The 11807-nt window shown below is 28.9% G+C and overlaps 1 long non-coding RNA gene across 1 annotated transcript; it reads right to left on the bottom strand.

Moving 5' to 3' along the window:
• On the bottom strand, positions 1 to 1188 carry LOC124421293. Its single transcript, XR_006941554.1, has 4 exons — positions 737 to 1188; positions 572 to 661; positions 237 to 506; positions 1 to 54 (listed from the first exon to the last, which is right to left on the bottom strand). It is a non-coding gene; the product is annotated as an uncharacterized LOC124421293 (long non-coding RNA).
• Positions 1189 to 11807: the final 10619 nt, after the last annotated feature.

Below are 11807 nucleotides of genomic sequence, written 5' to 3'. Positions count from 1 at the left end.
TGCACTGTCATAAACAATTTTCCGACAATAAATGTTGTCTTTTAAGTGAACCATCTGAAAATATAAATTCAATAAAAATGCGTTAATATAAAAGTAATACTTAAAAAAACTTTTGTTATAACTAAAAACAAAAAATTTGTTTTTCTAGGTAACATGGCAAATTAAAATTGTGAATATTTTAATTGTTATTTGCCATGTTTTTATAGACTTTTGAAATTATTTACTGATATACTTACATCTTCTTCATAATTTTTTCCATACAGCTGGGTGGAACCCATTTCAATTGGAGGATTAGCTTCAATTGGAGAAATAATCACTTCACTTTCATTTGGATTTGTTATTTTGTTTAGCCTCGACACACCAGGTTGTTCATCATTTTCAGCATCGTTAGATCCCACAGAGTTTTCTTCACTTATTCGTGTTTTGGTTTCTTTCTGCGCTGTTATTTGTTCCAATTTTTGTTGTAGTTCTTTTAATTTATTGCGCAATTCTTGTTCACTATTAGTCTAGATTAATTAATACGTGTTTATAGTTTTTTATATTTATGAAATTAAAAAGTGTAAGTACTTACTGTTTTCCCATATAAATAGATGATGTTGCGTTTTCCTTCTTCACTAGTTTGTTTGCTTTTGCAACAAACGTTTACTTTCTTTAGTTTTTACTGCGATACATAAGGTAAACAAATTTGAAACAATTAGTTTTTTACATCTTAACTTAAATATGTATATGTACTTACAAACTTTTGGCATTGTGTTATTTTATTATTTTTAATATTGCGTGGATAGTTTAACAATGTTGCTAATTTATTTTCGTATATAAGCGATTGAATGAAGCGGGTAAATGGATGCATTTTGTTGGCTAATCAATTGTATACTGAATATGAATGACAATGAATGTACATAATTATTAAGGATTATTTTCCTTTGAACAAAGAGGTCCATAGATTGAAATTGATTTTTACCTAATTTTGTCAATTATTAAGAAAATAAAAAAGGATAACAACATAACAAACAATTTGTAAAATTTCCAATAACAGGTAGTGGTTTTCGCGATTTTTTACACGCAAGAAAATAATAACTATAACAAGTAAGAGTGCTATATTCGGCCGTGCCGAATCTTATATACCCTTCACCATAGTGTATTTTAAACATAATTGATCTTACAGTCTAGTTAATAAAAACATTAAAAAAATTTGAGTCGATTTAAGCCGAATGATTCGGCGGCGGCTCAAGCAACTAAATATAGTTCGGCGGCGGGTAAGCTCCGACTCGAAGCCGGTCGACTTCGACCTCTGATTCATTGCTGGTAAACATTGAAGAGACGTAGATTTTGTTTTTGTTTATCGTAAAAAAAATTGTTTTAAAAAGCACTTGGAAAAATTTTGTGTTAGTTTTAAATTTCAAACTTACATTATTCGCATAAAAATTATTGTACAATAACTCACAATCTACTCTCATATAATTGAAAACGTTTTAAATACTTTTTCCTATTCATTAAAAAATATATTTGCAAAACAAAAGGGAAAATTATTTTATTTTAACAAAAAATGCAAATCATATTATTTTTGCTGTGTATTTTTTGTATGCTTGGATTCCAAACATACAAAAAAATACACAGCTGAATAAAACCAAATACATCTACACACACGTGTACATCTTTTTCTATATTCAGTGTTGTTGTTGCTTTTATAACAATTTTTTGATGAAATTTTCAGAGGTTGTCTCGGATTTTTGCTCATATCTCCGTTATTTACCGACCGATTTTGCTGATTTTAAATAGCGATCTTCTCGAAAGCATGTCTAATAGAATTATTGAAGATTCGGATCTCGCCGATATCTGGGGTCCTCTAAAAACTGATTTCAACAGACAGACAGACGGACATGGCTTAATCGACTCCGCTATCTATAAGGATCCAGAATATATATATACTTTATAGGGTCGGAAAATTATATTATAGAAATTACAAACGGAATGACAAACTTATATACCCTTCTCACGAAGGTGAAGGGTATGAAAAGCATGTTTCGGAGAATTATTTTTTAAATTTTCAAAAGTGCACGTGTGAGCAAAATTCTTGCAATTCTACCTACTTTTTAAAATATTTATGGGCACACATGCAAGTGTAATAAAATAAAAGGTTAAAAATATACAAATTTTGGTACCTTGCGCTACATTAATGAATTTTTCAGTGACAAATTTTCATGTAGGATTTCTTTACCTGTTTCTCGCAATTTTTATATACATATGCAATAAAACACGAGTCCACTAAATAACTTGCAAATGAGAATTTTTACTGATAAAAAGAATGTGATTTTTGTTGATAATTATCAGTATTCCTTAATGCTCTCAGACTATCATTAAACATTTGGTGGTTGTTAGTTAAGCGGAATTTTTATAACAATCATTAGTAACACTCACAAACATCAGCTGTTTAATTGTAAACAAATACATATTTGATATGGCCATCGAAAAACATGTTCCAAAAGAAAACCTATTGAAGATACAGCAAAAAAACAAATACAAAATTTGGAAAAGAGATCCTTCATCTTTGGTAATTTAACAATAGCAACAAGTTTTAAACACTAAATAACTAAACTTTTTAATGTATGATCCAGGAAGAACACGAGAGCGTTGGTGTCGAAATTATAAAACTGTATCTTCAGAAATTAACAAAGTTGAAGACACAATAGAAAATGTGTATGAAGAAAGTACCAGTATTACACCAGAAAATACACATATAATTTTGAATAACTCTTTCGATGAATACGAAAGTGATGAAAATGAATATGAAAGTGATGATTATGGAAGCGATGAAGTTTATATTGGAAGCTCAGATAGTGAACATAGTATTTTATCAGATGAGGAATGCAGCGATCATGACATAAATAACATACATGATGAGGAAGGCATCGACATAAGCGGCATGTGTGATAAAAATTATTTATATGAAAGCTGCAGAATTACAGTCAATGAAGCTGTCGTGAATACATTGGATATGTTTATGATACACAAGTTTTCTAAAAGCGCCTTAAAGGACCAGTTAAAATTGATTAATCGCATGCTGCCTAATGGGCATAAAATGCCAAATACCCTTTACCAGTTTTTCAAATATATTGAAGATAGAGCTCCACCATGTACAACAATCAAACACTTTTTTTGTAAAAATTGTCATATAAATTTACCTAAAGGAGAATGTGTCTGCAAGTATTGTAAGGATACAAATAATTCTTACTTTTATGAAATTGACATTATAGAGCAATTAATACGTTTATTTGAAGTGGATCGTATTGGTGATAAACTTATGAATATTTCTTCGAATGGCAGTTCAATAAGTGATATTTGTGATGAATCAGCATACCGGCGTGTAAATAACAACCAAAAAAAATACGATTTAACTTTAGTTATTTATACTGATGGAATTTCACTTATAAAAAGTTCGATGAGTCATTGTTGGCCGTTAATGTTCATCATTGCTGAATTACCCCCCGAAATTCGATACAAGAAAATCATAATTGCTGGAATTTGGTACGACAAGAAGATGAAACCACCAATGAACCTATTCCTGATGCCATTTTGTGATAAAATTTTAAAGAATAAAAACATTTATTGGAAAAATCCCTCAACAAATGAAACTAATTATTCAACTATATATGCTCCGCTTTTTATCGCCGATGCTCCTGCTAGAGCACAAATACAAAACATTCTCAATTTTAATGGAGAGTTTGGATGTAATTTTTGCGAATTAAAAACAATCGCAATGGAAAATGTTGATGGAAAAAAGTTGGTGCGGATATACCCTTATAAAAAACAAATAAAATTACGAAGTGATAAAGAAATGGAAAAACAAGCAGACAATGTAGACCAAAATGAAGCAATATGCCATTGTATGGGCGTCAAAGGCAGAACTATAATATGATGTTTGCCAAAAATTGACATATCTACATGCTTTGTACCAGAATTTATGCATTCTGTACTCTTAGGCATAACAAAGCAATTTTTAAATGTTTGGCTAAACAAAAAAGGTGAATGGAGAATTAAGAAGAATATTAAGCAGATTGATAATTTCCTGATGAATATAAAACCCACGTACGCGATATGTCGAATGCCTCGATCTTTGGAATCATTTCATATGTTTAAAGCGACAGAACTATTTTATTGGCTAATTTACTATTCACTGCCTACCCTTCAAAATAATATGCCGGAAATATATATTCAACATTGGATGCTTTTAGTGATTTCAATTTACAATTTAATTCTGCAAAACATTGATGTCAACAAGGATTTGAAAGAAACAGAAAAACTTCTAGAATTTTTTGTAAAACAAATTTCGCTACTATACACGGATCGAGAATTAAGCTACAACGTTCATCAACTACAGCATTTGTGTTTGGCAGTTCACCGTTGGGGTCCTTTATGGGCCACATCAGCATTCCCATTTGAAGATAAAAATGGATTAATTGCTAAAAGTGTTCACGGCACCCGCCATTTGAACAAAGAAATAATAAATAATATCAAAATAACACAAACATCATGATATAATGCAAAAACGCATAGAATCCATGACACCAATTTGCACAGATCTAGTCCAAGGCCTTGGAAAGGATAAGAAATTTGTTCCTAATTATATCAACTGAATGCATTAAAATCTGTTAACTTAGACATAAGCAAATCATTTTTTTATGACAGGGCTAAATTTAAGAACAAAATTTTTACTTCAACTTTATATAAAGAAACCAGATGTAATAATTATACAATTAAATTAAAGTGTGAAAATGTTGATAAATATTTTATGGTTAATTGTTTTATAAAAAGCTCGAACATATTTTATTTATTAGTTCAAAACATAGACTTAATAACTAGCAATAAGTTTATTCATAAAAAACAAAAACAGAAGTTAATCATATAATACCTTTCAAAACTACAAATACGTTTTATGTTATAAAATTTGAAGACATACACAATATGTTTTGTGTAATGCAGGTAGTGAAATATATTTGTAAAATTGTAAATCATTTTAATACTGTTTTTAAAAATAACGCTTTAATAAAGATCAATTAAATTTTTATACGAAAATATAATGACTTTTTTTAACATACATACGTATATAAATACATACATACATACATACATACATTTTTTATTTCATATATTTTCATATATGATCCCATATATGGCAAAATTATTTCTAGATGAATCCATTTTTGTTCATATATGATACCATATATGATACAAGTTTTCATATATGCTTCCATATATGCGTCCATATATGATTCAATTCTCCATACATGGTTCCATATATGCATCCATATATGATAAAATTTTTCATATATGTTCATATACGAACCCATACATTTTCATATATGAAACCATATGAAACCATACCCCCCAAATAGGGCCTTTTGGCTTATAATTAATTTAAATGATCTATTATGTTAACAAAAGTCGACAAAACTTAGTTTTATAGAACTTTAAATGACATTACCGATTTTTGTAATGATCGGGCTTCATTTGACCCTATCCCCCATACAAACTCCCCTTAAAATGACTTAAAGGTCAAAATTCACTTACAAACACTAATAACACTTTTAAATTCTACATAAATAATATTGAAGAAGACTTAACTCCCTCTACCAACATTTTTAAGGATAGGGCCATATTTTGCCCTACTCCCCTTTGAGCCCTCTTAAAAAAATCTCTTTTTTTTGCCAAAAAAAAAGTAAAAATATTCCGAATTAAAGTTAAAAAATCCAACCAAATGCTTTATTTTTTTAAATAATCCCCATTTTTAACATACATACTGTCTGGTGTAGGGTATCATATGGTCGGCTATGCCCGACTATACATTCATACTTGTTCAGCTGTGTATTTTTTTGTATGTTTGGATGCTGTTCTTTTCTCACGAAAGTGAAGTGTATAACAAGGAAGCTTATACATTTTTATTAAAATTAATAAAATTAATCCACTTTGATCGGAATAGTCAGGCCACTTTAATCAGATTTGTCGAATATTTCCAAGAATTTACATCAGATTTCGTAACGAATTCTGACCGACAACTTTGCACATTTTTCCGAATTTCCTTAGACAAAGAATTCCAAATTCCGAGCAACCTTGTATACGATTTTCGTAACGAATTCTGACGGAATTCGGATACGAAAGCGGCCACTTGTGCAGACTGTGGGTACGAATTCGGCAAAAATTGTTTAGTGAGAAACTTATTTTTTTGCTTTTTATGTTCATATAATATTTTGAAAATTTTTCACTGAATATACAATTTTCGGTGTAGGTCTGATTTTAGACAATTTTGTATTTGATTCAATGATTTTTTTAATTGAGTCAACTATTTATTTATTTCTGTGTATGTCACTACTAGAGTATTCAAACGATTAATCATCGTTCGGTTAATCGATTAGTTTTTGACGATTAATCGTTCGAATAAATGAAAATTGTCAAATTTCAAATAACGAATAATCCGAATAATTTCTATCAATTAACCGATTAAGAAAAACTAACTATTTAGCAGTAAAATTACTATGTATTTTCTTAAAATTTAATATTTTTGTAATAAATGTTCTTCTTTTCTTAATTCCTTAATCAATTTTCTATAATAGAGAAAATGTATTTGATGATTTTTGAAAAGAAATCGTGGAAATAATTATATCGCTTTTATTTTTACAACCAGTTTTTTTGGAACATTGTTGTGTTCTTAAGTATTTCTAATAAGTTTTCAGCAACAGTTATAGTTGAACTAGTGTTCAATGGAACGAATGAATTCTAGAACTCGTTGAAAATCTTAAAAACAGTAATGTCTTTATATAGAAAAGCATTTCACACACATAAATAGGAATAATTTCTAGTATTTGATAAAAAACTAAACAAGGAATTGAAGTGAAAGAAGTGAAAATAATATTTTTGTTTATAAACCGTGCAAAAGTTATTTTCAAACATGTATAAATCTATGCGTACAGAAAACTGTGGACCATTAGTATTAACTCTGTGTACTCAGTTTTTCATAAGTTTAAAAGTAAAAAAAACAGGAATTCCAAATTTATATTAAAAAGTTGGTATTAATATTAATTTCAAATGAAGCTGAGTTCCTCTGCTTCGAAATAATATAATTTATTTAGTTTTCCTAACCAGACATTAACCATCTTTCTTAAAGGATTCAATAAACACATCAACACTTTTTTCAACGTACCGATTTGACGAGATCTTCAGTTGCGAATTTCTAAAGTGGGGGAGCAATACCAATGATCCATCATTATTGTCTATGTAAGCCATTTTTTGATAAATAAAAAAAGGCACAAACAAATTTTGGACAAAAAAGTTATAATGTGTTCTATATAAATGTTTGTATATAGTCCATACCATTTTCCCGGGAGGTTTAAATTTGCCATTCAAAAAGATCCAACATGAATTCGTTTTTGTAAGCCAATTTCCAAAAAAATATAAAAGCTATAAAAACAAATTCTAGAAAAACGTTCATGTCTTCAATGTAAACATTTTTGGACATATTTTCGTAGTCCATACCTTCAAAAAACAGTTGATATTATGTTTTCAAACTAAATTAAAACGTTCTTTTCAGTTAAAAGTTTTTTAGATTTGTAGTTTTAATTTTTATTAATATAATGCCAAAATCAAATTTAAATACTTTGTATTTCATTCAATTCGGAAAACCGAATTAAGTATAGTACATACATTTTGGAAAAATTGAGGAAGTTTCAATAATTTGCGTGGCATCCCCAATATGTAAACAAATTTATATCTGATATCGGAAAACTATTATAGCTAGAATCTTCAAAAAATGATTCTGAATCGATATACTTTAAGAGTGGTATAGGACCAATATTTTTGTGTTACAAACATCAGTAGAAACGTATAATACCCTCTCTACTATAGTGGTGTAGGGTATAAATAGTTGTGTGCACCATATATTAGGTAAAAGTAACCGAATTTTACAATAATTTTGGGATGAATTCGATTGGAAACGAATTCGGTTATCACAGCGAATCTGCATTCTCTATAAGCTTTAAAATTTATAAAAATTATGTTCAAAACTTTCATTTATTTAAAAAATAGTTTAAAAGAATTACATTTTAGCCAGAAAAAATTTAGTCTTCTAGATTTAATTCCCAGATATACGAATTTTAGTATTTAATTACAATGGAGGACCCTTGTTATTAAATGTTGAACTATTTTTTCAATGCTCAAATAGAAATTATAGCTGCAATACTTTCCTAGATATCGTAGAGGTGACACACCCCCTATTTTTCCTTCGAATCGTTTATATCGATTTCAATGTTACCCATATACAATTTTAAAATTTTAGCTCTAATACCTTCCCAGATATACAAAATTTTTTATTTTATTCATATTGTATGTGTCACGACCATATTTTTTAATCCAAACATTTATTTGAGGATAGATATAAACATTTTTGTATTTAATTCATAAGGGGACAACGGGACCGACTTTTACAAATCCCGGAATTTAGGATTTTGAAAACTTGAATCGATTTTGTTGAAATTTTCACACTGTGTTCCTGTTTGCCTGAAAGGAAAAATAGGGTACTTTTTATTTTGAAATTTCAAGTGAGCGATGTGCCACGACTACTTCACTATATAACTATTAATTATAGTGGGCGTGGCACCTTCCATATTAAGAAAATATTAAATCAGTATATCTCATAAAATATAACAGTAAGAGTCCTCAAATTTTGTCGGAGCCACTTAAGTTTCAATATGATTATTTAGAATGAAAAGTGGGCGCACTAGCAGCAGGGGGCGTGGCACCTCCCATATTAATTAAATACAACATTTCGTTTATCTTGGAAACTATTAGAATTATATTAAAATTTAGCACGAAGAACTCTAACATGCATGTAAACATTTTGGGTAATAAATTGGCGGACTACCAATGAGGAGAGCGGCAGCTCCCATATGAATTACATACAAAAAATCTTATAATAGAACTAGATTCTTACAATTTTGCGCAAAGGAGTTTCATATTCATCTGAACATTTTTGGTAAAAAAGCGGACTTTCATCAGGGGGTGGCTTGCAACCCCCTTATGAATTAAATACAAAAAAAATTTATATCTGCGATACTATAGAAGTAAGAATCTTCAAATTTTCAATGAAGAACTTTGACTTTTATGTGAATATTTAGAGAAAAATGGCCGGGCTTTTAATAAGGGGAATAGCCCCTCTCATATGAATTATATACAATACAATATTATTCACATTTTTTATAACTTACATTAAAATCCTTATAAGCGTTCGGAAAAATTTGCGACTTGCAATAATTTGAGTGGCATCTCCCATGTGTTAGTGTTCTTTATACCCACCATCAAAAAGATGGGGTTTTATTTATTTTGTCATTCCGTTCGTAACACATCGAAATATTGGTCATAGACCCACAAAAGAATATAATGTATGGGTCCTCATTAAATTCTAAGACGATCTAGCCACGTCTGTCTATCTGTCTGTTGAAAGCACGATAGAGTCCGAATGGAAAGAGCTGGAGGGTTGAAATTTCACATAAATATTTGTTATAGGAAAGCAGCTTTAACAGTCATAACTTGTTTAAAAATACGAATATAGCTATGAAATTCGACATAAGTAAGTAAGTTATGCAAAATTTTATGAGGATCGGTCCATAATTAACCCTACACCCGATATAAGGTCCCCTTCACAAAAGGACTTTAACGCTTATTACTGGCTTAAAAAATACTTCTATATAGATGAAATTCGACATAAGTTAGTTTATGAGGATCGGTCCATGCAACGCACATTAATGGCTTCAAAATACGAGTGTAGCGTTAAAATTCGACACAAACAAATTTAATTCGGTCTACCAAATTTTATGAGGATCGACCCATAATTGACCCTACCCCCTTTTATAAGGTCCCCTTCAGAAAATTACTTTAACGTTATAACTGGCCAATAAATACGAGTATAAAGATGGAATTAACCAGTGTTGCCACTTTGGTTATTATTAACCAAAATTGGTTATTTTTATTTTGCATGTGTACATGTGAATTATTTTTTCGTTTTGGCTATTTTTTCAAACAATTGAACTACATGCTCTTTGCTTTTAATCCAAAAATAAAATTAAAAAAAAAATCATTTATCTCTAGTTTTAAATCAATTATGTAAATATACATATCGTCCTGTTTTGAATTTTGGTAATAGGTGGATTTTTTTTTACTATTCGAAAATTTTTTATTACTGCAATTTGTACATCTACTGGTTATACTTATGTGCACAAAGGTATTTTTCGATATCTTAATTGGTTATTATTTAGCAAAAGTACCTATGAGTTTTCCACATATTAAATGAGTTGATTAAAATCATAACAACACCGTAATATTATTTTATTTACACTAGTCAATCTAACACCGTGAATAATGAATCCTCTCTCTCCTTTTAGTGCATCCATGAACTTAAAATCACTTTTTGGGTCGATTCAAACTCGTCCTTCCTTCCTTTAATATTTCTATTGGAACTTTTTATGTAAAGAACTCGCGATACTTATATGAAAAAAAATTTAGTGGGAATAGTCTACGTACTTACTAGATTATGTCCTTCAAATTAAATTAAAAATTTAAAGTATAATTGCAACTTCTATACCTATTTAAAATTATGCATAAACAAATACTGTGCTAATTTGCCGAAATTCTATGATAAATGATTTAATAAGAATAAATAAAGTATTATCTGCTAATTGATGCAAAAATAGTATCACAATATCTCTAAAATATTAATCAACCGATTTTTTTAAGTACACAGCGAAGGGAAATGAAAATGTATTGAATACAAAAGTTGTAATAATAATCGCGATATATGCAAAGATGTGATACTCATGACCTTTGACTTCTACTATCTCACCATGACTTTTAGTTCTTTATTTACATTTTCTACACGCAGAGAAAAAACATGGTTGTGGTAACCATGTTCTAAGAGCATCGTATTATGGTTAAAATTATGATTGTAGTCTAAAGATAATATGGTTATTGTAATAATTTTTAAATATCATATTATGGTTAAAATCAGCTAAAACATTTTATCATAATATTGTTTGTTATACATGACTATATTATGATCCACTGTGATCAAAATATTGTTAAAAAATGTACAAATATTGAAATCAAATTTATTTTGATTACAGAATCAGTATAATTACAGCTTCTAAAAAAATAAAAATCTACAATACACGATTTACAATTTATTTATTCTATTCAAAGTGAAATACTTATACATATAGTGTTACAAACCAAATGAGAATTATTTCAACTCATTTTGTTGTCGCATAAAACAACACACACACAAAAAATAATATGTGTGAGGTGTGCGGCTAAAGTTGTTTTGTTGTTGTAGCAACAGACAAAGAACAACAAAACATGTAATGGTTATTTAGAACAACATAACATACAATGGTTACATAACATAACATATAATGGTTATTTGTAAGTTTAAATATTAGTTACTAACAAAATATGTTTTCGTCGTTACCATTACATAGTTATTGAAAAAAATAATTATTTTAAAATTTATAATTGTCATAAACATAAAAATGATTACAGAAACAACAATATTGTATAAATAGAATTAAAATAATAATTATATGTTTTTGATAACAATATATTGTTACAGTGAACATAGTTTAGTTATAGTAACCATGTCGAACTATGTTTTTTTCTGCGTGTAGATGATGTTGTATACTAGTTTTTATTTTACTGTCTTAAATTCTACATTTTGGTCAATTTGTCGGATAATTTGGATAGATTGTAGTGAGTGATTTTGTTTTATA

Source organism: Lucilia cuprina, chromosome X, assembly GCF_022045245.1.
Source record: "Lucilia cuprina isolate Lc7/37 chromosome X, ASM2204524v1, whole genome shotgun sequence".
In the NCBI taxonomy this organism is placed as follows: domain Eukaryota; kingdom Metazoa; phylum Arthropoda; class Insecta; order Diptera; family Calliphoridae; genus Lucilia; species Lucilia cuprina.
This window is presented reverse-complemented; position numbering and strand designations above follow the sequence as displayed.